The sequence below is a fragment of the Dermacentor silvarum genome, chromosome 2 (assembly GCF_013339745.2).
Source record: "Dermacentor silvarum isolate Dsil-2018 chromosome 2, BIME_Dsil_1.4, whole genome shotgun sequence".
NCBI classification, from domain to species: domain Eukaryota; kingdom Metazoa; phylum Arthropoda; class Arachnida; order Ixodida; family Ixodidae; genus Dermacentor; species Dermacentor silvarum.
In genome coordinates, this window is record NC_051155.1 from 85,844,847 (window position 1) to 85,857,243 (window position 12,397).

A 12,397-nucleotide genomic window follows, 5' to 3' on the forward strand; every position below is an offset into this window, starting at 1 on the left:
GTTCAATAACATCGCTTCTAATGCAATCAATCAATTCTGTATTTTATGTGCGAAGCACCTTATGCGCTCGGGCTGTTGGCGTCTGCTGTCGTCGTCGTCACGGTAAAACGTGAGCTCGCGAAGCACCATATGTGCTCGGGCTGTCGGCGTCTCCTGTCATCGTCGTCCCGGTAAGCAAGCGGCTCGTGCTCTTGTACCACTGCTCCCGCGTTCGTCGTCGTCTTCCACAGCTGGCTGTGTTGCCGCTCATAATTCCAGCGAAGAATTTCGCTTCTCTTCCGTCGTCGTAATGGGGAAGACGCTTTTACGGGGTTATGAGCCATTAGAGAGATTTAGCTTGTCCGGTAATCGGGTAAACGCGGGCGGACCGGGCGTTGGGGCGGAACTGTAAACATGAGCGGCCTGTATGGTGCTGCCAGATGGGGGGCGCAGAACTTAAGCAGACAAAACCAACTAGTATTGTAGTAACCAAGTGTATTCGACTTCGCTACTGGTGTAAATTTTCAGCAGTGGCGTAATGGTGTTGCTGCCGACGAAAAATTACACCAGCAGCGAAGTAGAATACAATTGGCTACTGCTATATTAGCTGTTTTACAGCAAAGCTGTTAAGGGCTCAGTCTCCGATGGTTGTGTCCGCGTGTAGAAAAAAAAAGTTGCAGTGGCTTAGCTCGGCTATACCAGGATATACGTAGCGTTAGCAAAGGTTCAGCTGATTATTGTTGTTGCTGCAGGGGTGGTCGGGCACGTCGCTCAGCCTCCTGGCGACGCCGCTTTGCTAGACGTTCGTCCCTTTGCTCCAGTGTCTCCGCAGCACGTTTAGCCTTCTTCTGTTCATTCCTCCTAGGCTCAACCGCTAATTGCCAGGCAACTACTTCGGGATCCGATGAGTCAAGCTTCTCCGTTCTTCTGCGCTGTTGAGCAGCATTTGCGCTCTCCTTCTCCATGGCTATACCACACTGGAAAACGCCAGTCAGAAGCGCAGCGGCTCCAGCGCAGTGTCAGACGGCGACTGCACAGCGAGTGCGCCCCGGCGCCAGTGCGTCTACCACGGCTACGACGTCACTCCTCTGGAATGCGCAGACCGGCGGCGGTGAGTCGCGCGCGGCGGCGGCGGAGTGCGCGAGAGGTGCCGGCTCCGGTGGCTCCGGTGCGCAAGCCGTGTGACATCACTGATCCTTGCGCATGCGCAGCACGGCTCTTGATGTGCCGCGCGAAACGGGCTTGGCTAGGCCAGTGTAGCTAACGCTACAAAAACTCTCATTGGCCGTACGCCCTATGTGCGAGGGAAAGCGTGCGAGGGACGCGAGCTTTCACAGGGAGCGAACGCACGGCGCAGAGCCAACGCGACTTCTTCCGTCGGGCGCAAGGCCGTGGATGGACGAGAGGGAGGGAGGGGAAGCGACGTTTAGCTGCGGCACCAAATGCGTATCTTGCCACTGGGCGTTTTGTTTCGCACTTTTAATATTTCAGTATGAGAACATTTAAAACATAAAAGGCATGTGCTGCCGGTGTTTTCTTTCATGACATTTGTTTATGGGGTGTCATTGTCAAAATTCTGAGGAACTGTATAAACTTGGACATGTAGCAGCACCAGCAACGCGCAGAACTGTTGTGGCGGCGTTTTGCACACGTTCTCACCGAACGCGCACGGCGTTGCTGACGTGTTTATGAAGAACGTGCCAACCTTTGCCGTACACCCTATGACTGTGTACCGTAGCGACCATAAGGCCTAGGACCCTGTAGTCACTAAATAAATAAAAACCACACGATCATATACATTTCTCATTCGTTAATAGTTCAAATAACCAATTACACCATCACATCTTATTAGTCATAATTGGAAATACATAAATCCCACTGTATAAAATGACAAATAAACGTGCGCAGGTGGGCACTAGGAAGAAGAAGTTGGAACGATGAGCTCTGTGGCTGGTTTCTACGCGTATCGTTAGTTTTCTACATTTTGGTGCCGAAACCTCCGTGCGGACTGGTTACGGTCATCGCACGTCTCCAAGGACCTTTTACTTCACCGCTCCGCGTTGCGGGCGGCGAGGGCTGACTGGATAACCCATCGTTCATGATCGGCGTGGAGACCAGATCTCTATCAAGAGCTAATCGGATCGACCGCCTCAAGACCAAGCGGTCGGCTAGACGAGCACAGCATACGAAGATTATGCAGGAAGCTCGGTTGCTACTTACAGATCCTACCGTGGACAAGTCCAAGCTTTCGGGTATTTTTGACAGTCTACTGCTAGTCACAACGAGCTCTTGAAACTTAACGATGGTCGAAGAGCACATTGCCGACGATGAGTTCCAAGGAGAATACGTAACTGCTGCTGCTGAATATAATTATCGAGCTATCAGCATGCTTGCCGAGATTCGGTGCAAGATGAACGCTTTAGGACGCGTGGATAGTACAGCGGAGACTGCTTCTCAGAATCCAAGCCCGACAGTTCCTGACGCTATGCCCAGAATTGGCCCAAGAAAACCGAATATTGATATGCCAACATTTAAAGGTGACATTCACAAATGGGCACCTTTCTGGGGGCAGTTCGTGCAGACTGTTCATCTCAGCAACGCTATATTGACTGCGAGGAAGTTTTTCTATTTACGGCATTATCTTGCGGGGGAAGAGGCAGCGGCCATTTCCGGTTTACCGACTTCTGAAATTTGCTATGCAGATGCCGTAGAACTTCTCAAAGAACGTTTGGCGATCGTAAAATGATAGTGCAACACCACCTGACAGTGCTTCGCCATCTACCTCATGTGAAATCCGGAAGCGACGTACGCCGCCTCAGGCAGCTGTTGATGCCACGCAGCTAAATATCCGCTGTCTGACTGCACTAAACGTACCCACTCTCAGTTTCTCTGCAATGCTGGCTGATGTATTACAGAAGGCATTGCCATACGAGATCGTTCTTGCATATACGCGAGGAAAGCGGAGTCAGACTTTAAGACAACATGAGTCTGATACGAACGTCTCGGAGCCAGCACCAAGGTGGATCCAAATGGTCGCGAAGCTTCGGGCGAAAAGCGGTTCAGAACGAATTGCCAACGACATCAGCAATGGTGGTTATGGGAGCAGCGATTGCAGCGCGACTATGTTTGGAGGGAACAAACGTTGGGAAAGAAAAAAAGCGTTTTTTTTAATTAAAGCGAGGCACAGTTTGATTCATTCAACGAAAATAAAATTCCTAATCAATTTTATATACGCATGGCGAAAAAAGAACAACTCTATTGTACTTGATCATTATCGATAAATACCTTTTTTCAGCGCCCAACGTAAGAGCGCCCACCGATAGCGGCGGGCGTTGACGCCGCTATCACTTGCAATGCAATTGAAGTGGACAGAAAGGCGCGCGCGTAAAGTTCACGCCCCGCTCACATGTTGTGTTGCTTTGCTTGTCGGCGTTTGTCTGAATTTCGTGACGCGGGTAGTTTTATTGTTTCTTAACCTGTTCAGTCAAAGTAGTGAGTTGCGACCGCCTGATAGTTGTTTACTTTAGTTGTTTTCGTGGGACAGCGCTGGCCGACGGGCTTCGCGTCCAACGAAAGGACGAGCACTCTACGCCCAAAGCTTTCGTCGGCCTTCAAAGAAAGTATGTTCCGTGCAGCGATGCGATTTCGACACCCGTACCGCTGAACTTTGTCCTGCATCGCTTTCCGCACTGAAAGCTCGAAACGCCCATCAAGTCGAATGGCGGAGCAATTGAATACGATATACAGCTCTAACGGCAGGCCTTTGAAAACAAATTTCGCGCCTTTGAGAGGAAAATGACGTCACTTCTGTTTTTAACGGATATGATGTCAAATTATTTTTTCTTCCGCCGGAAGTGTTCCCGCCTCACACAGATGGCGCTAAGCCCCATGAACCGCAGATGAACCGCCATGTTTTGAACGTATGGGCTTCTATGGAAGCTTCGCTACCAGGTATATTTACCTTGGCTAGCACTAGCAGCTGCAACATCGGAAGCGGTGTTAAAAGAGCCGCTCATGTTCTCAAATGTTGAGTTGGAAAGCCGAGAGCAATCAACACATCGTCACAACAATCTGTCGACGACTGTGCTGAGAGAACTTGAGGCAGCAGCACCACTTCCATACTGCACAGTGTGTCATACAGCTGGAAGGAGTGTTTCTTCTGTCGATCCAAGAAGCACGGTACACGCGCCTGCGACACCAACGTCTCTCTTGTTTCCAAATAGGAGAAGCTAGCTAAGGATAACCGCTGTTATAGATGTACATCACGAGGTCAGCAAGCACAGTGTTGTCACGTCAAACTAGCGTGCTCAGCCTGCCACTGAAGGAACACCGCGAGTATGTGTGACCCTAACTACAGAAAGAAAGACACTATAGCGGAAACTTCGTGAACAGCGGTGGCTTCGGGTAGCGCAGCAGGGATACTCTCGTCGCAATCAGTAATGCTTTCCGACAGAGATTCCACAAATGCTTGCGCAAAGACGGACAAAGAAGTGTACCTGCAGACCTTTCGCGCTTTTGTCGTTAAAAATAACAGCTCCAGATACATCAGAGCGATTCTGGATGGAGGCAGTCAGAGATCATTCATCACAGAAGATCTCGCTGTAAACGTGCAACTGCAGGTACTGGGAGAAACCCTAATTTCATTCAACACATTTGGCAACGCATCCCCAAGTTCTCCTGAAATCCGCAAAGTTGTTGAAGTACCACTGCGTAGTCAGTGCTGTTCCGACATCCTATTGTTCAAGCAATTATAGTTCCAGTTATCTGTCGCGACATTGCTGCGCCGACAGCTGATAATAACTTTATTCAGAAGCTGCGACGTGAGGACAAATTTTCTGCTGACGACAAGAATTTTTTTTGAAGCGGAGACTGAGAACGGCCTCAACTTGTTGATTGCAGCTGACCATCTTTGAAAAATCATGACGGGAGAAGTTGTCAGGAGCAAAGAAGTTCAAGGATTGGTCGCAAGCAACACGACACTCGGTTGGACATTGCAAGGGCCGAGTCGCCAAAAAGCCTTTTTTGACTGCGACGCTACCCTTATGGTCTGCAAGTGGCAACGATTAGAAACAACGAAACAGCGCTACCATTGAAAGAAGATCAGAAACAGCTACTTGGAAGCAACTGTGATACCGCGCTCACACGCATAGAAAAACTGGCAAAGAGGCTATAGATGAAGAAAGGATTATTGGAGCAATACGACACACTCGCTCGGCAATACCTGGAGCTAAGGCAAGCTGAAGTGGTACTTAAGGATTTTCTCTATTATATGCCACATCGGGAAGTTATACGAGAGGAATAGCTGACCACCAAGCTCCGGGTTGTGTTGGACGCATCGTCACACGCTCAAGGCTTTCCATCCCTCAACGACTGTCTTGATAAAGGGTTCAACCTCAACCCAGAGCTTCTACAAGTACTGCGCTCATCGTGCGTTTCGACGCATTTTCCCTGCGTCATGTGAACAGACGCAACGAGCACACTTAGCTGCATCCGGGGTGACTACGACAAGTTTGGTCAGTTTGTAAAGCATAGAGTGACGGAAATTGCCGAAGCTGCTGACCCACTGCTATGGCGTTACTGCCCAGGAGAAGACAAGCCGTCCAATTTATTTACTAGGGGCGTATCCTTAAAGGTTCTACGTACATGTCGCAGCTGGTGGAGGGGACCTGAATGGCTATCCCTGCCAAGATCAACCTGGCCTACAGGCTCAGACAGATATCGTGGTTTTGGCACGTAAAACCCCATAATTTAAAAAATGAGCACACCGATCTACGAAGAGTCAGAGTGTGACACGCATGATGTACTTCTTCAAGCACCGGGAAAAGTGATGGACGTAAGGAAGTTTATCAAGCTGCAGTAGGTCCTGCGCGTCACCGCCTGGGTATTTCAGTTTACGGATCGAAGCCGTCGTACTCAAACGTCGCTCGGTGGAACTATTTCGACAGATGCGCTAAACAATGCTGAAATGTTCTGTCGTGTTCAGCTCGCGAATGACATTGAACACCCTCGGCTTAGAGAGACTGTCATAAAACACTATGTACTGCACGATCTCCACCTTTACCTGGATCAAGGCGGTCATCTTCGACTTATTGGCTGACTTGAAAATGCGGATGCTAGAGAGCCCTCTCCAATATGTCGTGCGCATTTCCTGTTCGGATTTTCATTTTTGCCGCTGCAGAGCTGACCAACAGTGACTACGAGGCTCGAACGGTTCAGGCTACGCGACGTGAGATCATCGAGGAACCTAAAATCTCTAAACGTATTTGGCCCTGGTCAAAATGCAATAACCTGCGCCCGCCGTGTGAAAGCTCAAGATAGAAAGTTTATAAGAAGATCAGTGAAGAAATCGTACAAGTGCGAATTGGACAACGCTACTGGGGGGGGGGGGGGGGGGAGTATTTCGAAAAAGACGAATAAACGTGCGCAGGCGGGCACTGGGACGAAGAAGTTGGAACGATGAGCTCTCTGCTTTCTTCGCGTATCATTAGTTTTCTACACCCACCATAGTACAGCTTCGCTAGTCTTCCAGCTCAACACCAGTGGAAGGGCTGACAGTTTTTCGTAAACAGTTCACATAACCAATTACGGCATCCCATCTTAATAGCAATAATTGGAAATACATAATTCCCAGCATAGTACGGCTTCGCTGATCTTTCATCTCCTCCCCAGTGGAAGGGCTGACAGATTTTTTTGTCTGTTTAAGCTCTGCACCACCAGCTGACAGCACCATACAGGGTGCTCATGTTTACGGTTCCGCCCCAACGCCCGGTCCGCCCGCGTTTAGACTCTAAAAACAAAGAGTTCCGGGAACTCCCATATTTCACTCCCTTTTCAGGAGTAAAACGCCTCCATCTCGGAGAGAGTAGAGCAACTCTCCCGGACAGAGTATTAGTACTCCTCCTCAACAGAGTGCTAGAACTCCTTCCAGAGTACGAATACTCCATCCCACAAGAGTATTAGTACTCCCTCGAACCGAGTGCTTCTACTCCCCCAGAGTGCTTCTATTCCTCCAAACGGAGTGATTGTACTCCTCCTAATAGAGTGTTTATACTCCTTCAGACAGAGTGCTGGTACTCCTCCCAGTTGTGTGAAAGCACTCGCTATGCAGTGCCATGGTCACATCAGAGGCGATTCACAACACTTACATGGCGGGGATATTTGATTCCTTCATAAGGAGCTCCGGCCCTCATGCTTGGTGAATTGGATTTGATGTTTAGTCGCCGAGTCATTTGAATGAAACATATTTTTCTTAAAAGGTCAACATTTTTATTGATCAAACAGTCACAAGGCAAACTGAGTAAAATTTTGAAAAACATACAGATACACAAAATCCAATTACAATGATTTTCGTGAACTTTACAACACATCTTCCAATAATACATAAACATTTTCTTCAACATTTCATCGCTAATGCAGTGAGAAATATTTTTTTTATTTTCAATTGGCAACATTTCAAAAAATGAAAGTATACAATGTAAAATCAAACAAACAGGCGCAAACTCTCGAAGTATTGGCACTACGATTGAAGAGAAAGATGCACCACATGCACCACAAAACGCATTTCAAGCACTAAACTCGTGCACTTATATACTGTAGGTTATCAGATGAGCTGCTAAGCATGAGGCTGGTATATTAATTTGCGCAGGAAAATTTTTTCATACACAAATTACTTTCAAGACAGCAGCTCATTTGATAACATCCTATGTAGCGTATGGATGCTCCTGACTGAGAGTATACAGTATATTTAGAAATGCGTTGTATATTTTCCTGTAAAGCCACACCATCTAGTTTTGGTTATAATATTTCACATAGTTATTCATGCATGGGCTGCACCCCCTTTTTTCTAAACTCGCATCTTGCCGTCGTTGTCCAACACTATATCCGCTCGGTGTCAAGGCAGTACTGTGGCGTATCATAGCTCCCTTTCGGTTGGATCCAAAGCTGGTAGTATTTTGGCAGAAAGCTCGACTTCACTGTTAGCGTCCTCATGCAAGTAATTTCCTAGTCCTGCCGGGATCGTGCCATCGCGCTTTCTCACGCACTGTATTTCGTAGACAGCTATTGCCACAGTGCACTGACGCATTTCACAACTGTTGTGGTATTCTTGTTGTCTATTGTATAATTTTCTTTCTCATAAGACATCACGTGATAGTTTGTTCATTTCGTACAGATGCATATTCTAATGACCTGATCAGGGAAGTGGGGAATCTTGCTTGTAAAACAATCTTTTCCGTTTCATTACTAATACATGGCACATGTTCGTAGCCAAACACAAAAAAGCAATGCAAGGAAGCAAAGAAAAAGAAAAGGCCACACCAGCAAAGAACACCACTTCACGCATTTATCTTCATTCTAGCAGTGCCATTTTGGTATCAATAATGACAATGGAGGCTGGCTGGTACATCTTGCTTTGCGATTTCTTTTCTGCTGAATGCTTCTATAATTTCGTGTGCTACTTGGTCGTGATGCAGGCTAAAGCGCATGCACCATCTCCTGCTACATTAGTGCACAGTCAAATGCGAGTACATACTCATTGGTGTTCGTTGTGGCACTTGTTAAAATACCTTATGGTCTGCCAATGCAGATTCGAAGGGAATCTGACAGTCACATGCGCATGTAAAAACATTATAAACTTTCATCTTTGTGTGACATACTGTCTTTTGAAGGTTTTCATGCCATTTAGTTACATGGTACACCCAGTATACCCACATTTTAGTTTTCTGGTCCAAATTGCAGGGCAACACATTTTGATGCTTTGGAGTGCTCTCCTCTGCACGATGTGGAATCGTGCTGAGCTGGCTCCTTGATACCATTTTCTCCTTGCAGCTGCCTTCTTGAGTTTTATAAAACGAGTGCCTGAAAAACACTGTGCGCGCAAATGAATATGAGGAAATATTGTGAAACCATATAAAAACAGTCAAATAAAAAGGTCATAGCCCTAAGCAGCCTTAGCACTAAGTATTTGTAATGTAATGCAAGTGAAGCAAGGAAATGACTGTAATAGTCAACTTCCAAACCGATTTCAATTTTTGATTTAAGGAAAGAAAAAAGAAATCTTGTCGTTAGGCCTCAGTCCAGCACCAGTGTTACAAAAATTCTGAAAAATAATATATTGGTCATTGTTGGCACATTTCGTAAATGCATCCCCTCCTCTAGGGGAGAGAGCAGTGGTAGTATTGTCTGCATCTCATTTCTGACGTTATGAATATATATAATTCCTGAAGAGAATTTGGGCTCTTTTACTTATCTAAAACAAAAGAAATCAGCCGCCAAAGTTAAAGGAACATAGCTAGTGGAGTAAAGAAAACTATAAAGACTACACTCGGCATACAGAAGTGGCCAACAATACCGCAAATGTGGGGATAGAATAATGACAGGACTTGACATGAAAAGGAGGTAAACCACCTTTAAAGAAACCCGTCAAACTTATGAGACCGAATTCTGTACGCTCTGCTTATGCTGCACTTGAAGTTGATTACGATATGAAGTGCTCAAATTTGCAGTCATTTAACTGAACAGTGAAGCGTGTAGTTTTTATGTAGCCTACCGAAAAGCAGAGTGCAAAGCTGTATGACGAATTCAGATGTGTCACAAACACCTCTTGTGACACATCCTAGGCACGTGCCCACTGTGCCCCCCCCCCCCCTTTCTGGTTATGACACTGCTCAAGCCATAATCTGAGGATCATATTTGCAGTAGGCATGACAATATGGTCATCTAGTACAATGGTATGGTCTAGTACAATACATCTAGTACAGCACTGCGTACTGGGTGTGATTATAAGAAGGGGTAGCAAGGCCTGTTATGGCAAGCTTACCCACATTTCAAGAATGACAAGAAACAGTTCACTGCGGCCTGTATCTAAGCTTTCTAAAAGCATGAACTTATTTCCATTTATGAGGTGCGCAGTGGGGTTCATTTTTGACGGACTCGACTTTGCTGCAGTTTGAAATCTAGCATTTTACATACTTGAAGGCATGTAAAAGCTTTAGTTAGACCAACCTTATTAGTTAATTAGACCAACTTATAGTTTGTGCATGACAAACGACTGGTAAACTGCAAGGTAACATTTTACTTTGATACTTCATTTCTCCACGAAAAATAACAAGACGGTAAATACATTTCAATCTGCCCTGCAATAGCAAAATGCACAGCTTACGCTTGGATCCCACAGAAGAAGGTTGATTTAGCCGTTCATACGACATAATTTTTAAGTGCCAACTCATACTAGCAAATGCACAGGCATATAGAAAACAATAAACGTGGAGATCGAGCCAATAGCAATAATGTAGAACGTCCCTGTTACTGTAATCCTACAACAGTAGCCATTCTATTTGATTCCAGTGCATAACTCGCCGCTTGACCAGTCACCGAGTCCATACACAACGCGCCTGTTCACATTCGCACCGTGCTCGGAAACCGTAACACGAGACACAAAATCAGACATAAATTCACACCAATTTAAGATATTGTCAAAAAAGGTGTCTTATTCAGCCCTAAGCGACAATTCCCAATGCGTATTCAGGCAGTTTCACATTACGCGCCAAACTGACCTCACGCATCGTGCAGCTGCGGCAACTTTCTAACAGGCGCTAGCGCTGCACGTAACTTCACTGGCCGCAGATTACCCATGGGCGAAACACACTGTCAAGCGCGCGCCTTAATATAACGAAAGCATGCCGCCAACAAGCTGACGCCTTTTGGTATGTAACACCTTAGTTAAAAAGTGATCCGCACACCGTATACTGCAAAACTGAATAAATTCACACCCATAAAACACACGCTAAGCACGCTCGGCATTGGCACGGAATCATGGGCTGGTGAAGAAACCTTCTTATGCGACGCCGCGCCTCACTTACTATTGAACACACCGTGCTTCACTGAGCGTTTGCGATTTTGAAAGCTCTTATGGATTGCGGCAAGTGATAAAATCACATGCAGTCATCGTGACGACTCGCTTTTTCTATTGACATCGAACGACGCAGCACGCATACCTAGTCCGTTGGCAATCGCGGCGGCTTAACAGGCTTCGCGATCACTGCCTGGCCACAGCATGTCATATACGCAGAATGTGCCACGTAAGTTAGAAATCACTTACCGTGGAGTATTTGTTGTTCAATCCAACGAACGATGAACGACTGTCCTCTTTTCGCGGCGGTGAAACGTGGCTGACACAAGAGTTTTCTTGGATGGCCTTGGCACGCGCCGCCTGCCCGGGCCTGCCTGCTGAACGGATCGCCTTTCTCCGGCGCTGTGTTGCTCCGCGATGTTGTGCGGGCGCGCGGTGGGGCGACTCTGAAACAAAAAGTAGCGCGCTGATCTCTGCACCAGTTTGCGCGATGGATGCCTCTTCTCTTACAAGAAAACGATGCGCTCTTTGCTCTGCCTGCGTGAGCGATACATCGCCATGTTTCCAACCAGCCTCATGCACTTTAAGCAGCAGTCTATGCTACGTTTTGCTCTCTGTTGCCGCGAGAGTGGAACGGGCATTCTACTCTCTCTCAGATGGGCGGAGTAGAAATAACATTTCACTCTCTCTATGCGGATAGAGTGAACAATGCATTTGACTCTCCCCGACATTTTGCGACAGTAAAACAATGCTTTGAAGAGTAAATCGGCCCCTTCACTCCTGCGATACTCTCCCTAGTTTTTAGAGTGTACCCGATTACCGGACAAGCTAAACCTCTCTATTGCTGAAGGCAGTATGAGGCCATTAGCGGTGCATCACTCGATGCTTCGGACCTCTTCAGGTTCCGCGTTAGTCGAGCTGCATTTCGCTCAATAGGTCAATTGACACTTACGCATAAAATTTAGTTTATCCCTCAAACCGACCCTACTGCTTAACTCGTTCTAACTGTTATAAGTACTTTTTGCCTTGCCATGTGCGGCTAATTCATAAATGCTTCTTATAAGTCTTTTTAACCCTTGCCACATCAGACCTCGCCTAATCAGCACGCCTACGCCTCCGCCTTTCCTGGAACCAGTCATTCTCTTGAACCATTTCCATACATAATTGCCGATAACAGGCGGCTGCTCCAAATCTCGTATATGCGTTTCGGTCAAGGCGTCCCCGATATTCCCTTCGTCAATCGGCCGCGTCTGAATTTCCAGTTATTTTTCCTGGTTGCGACCACACTTCATGTTTACGTAACAAATTTTACCTTCTCTATTCTTATCCTTTGTGCGTTTTTATCAAACTCCTTGTGGTCTATAACTCTGCCCTTTACTGGTGTGTGGCTATATTCAGTAATTAATCTTGCTTCTTGATTGCCTGAGGCACGCCTTAAGAAGCTACAGTCCGCGCCGTGAACCGACGTCCAACCGGTGTTGCTACACTATCGCTAAGATGTACCCCGTCACGCAAAAAAGCGCTTTCACGGCCTGCTCGGTGCACTTCTCGGTTGATGTCAATGACGGT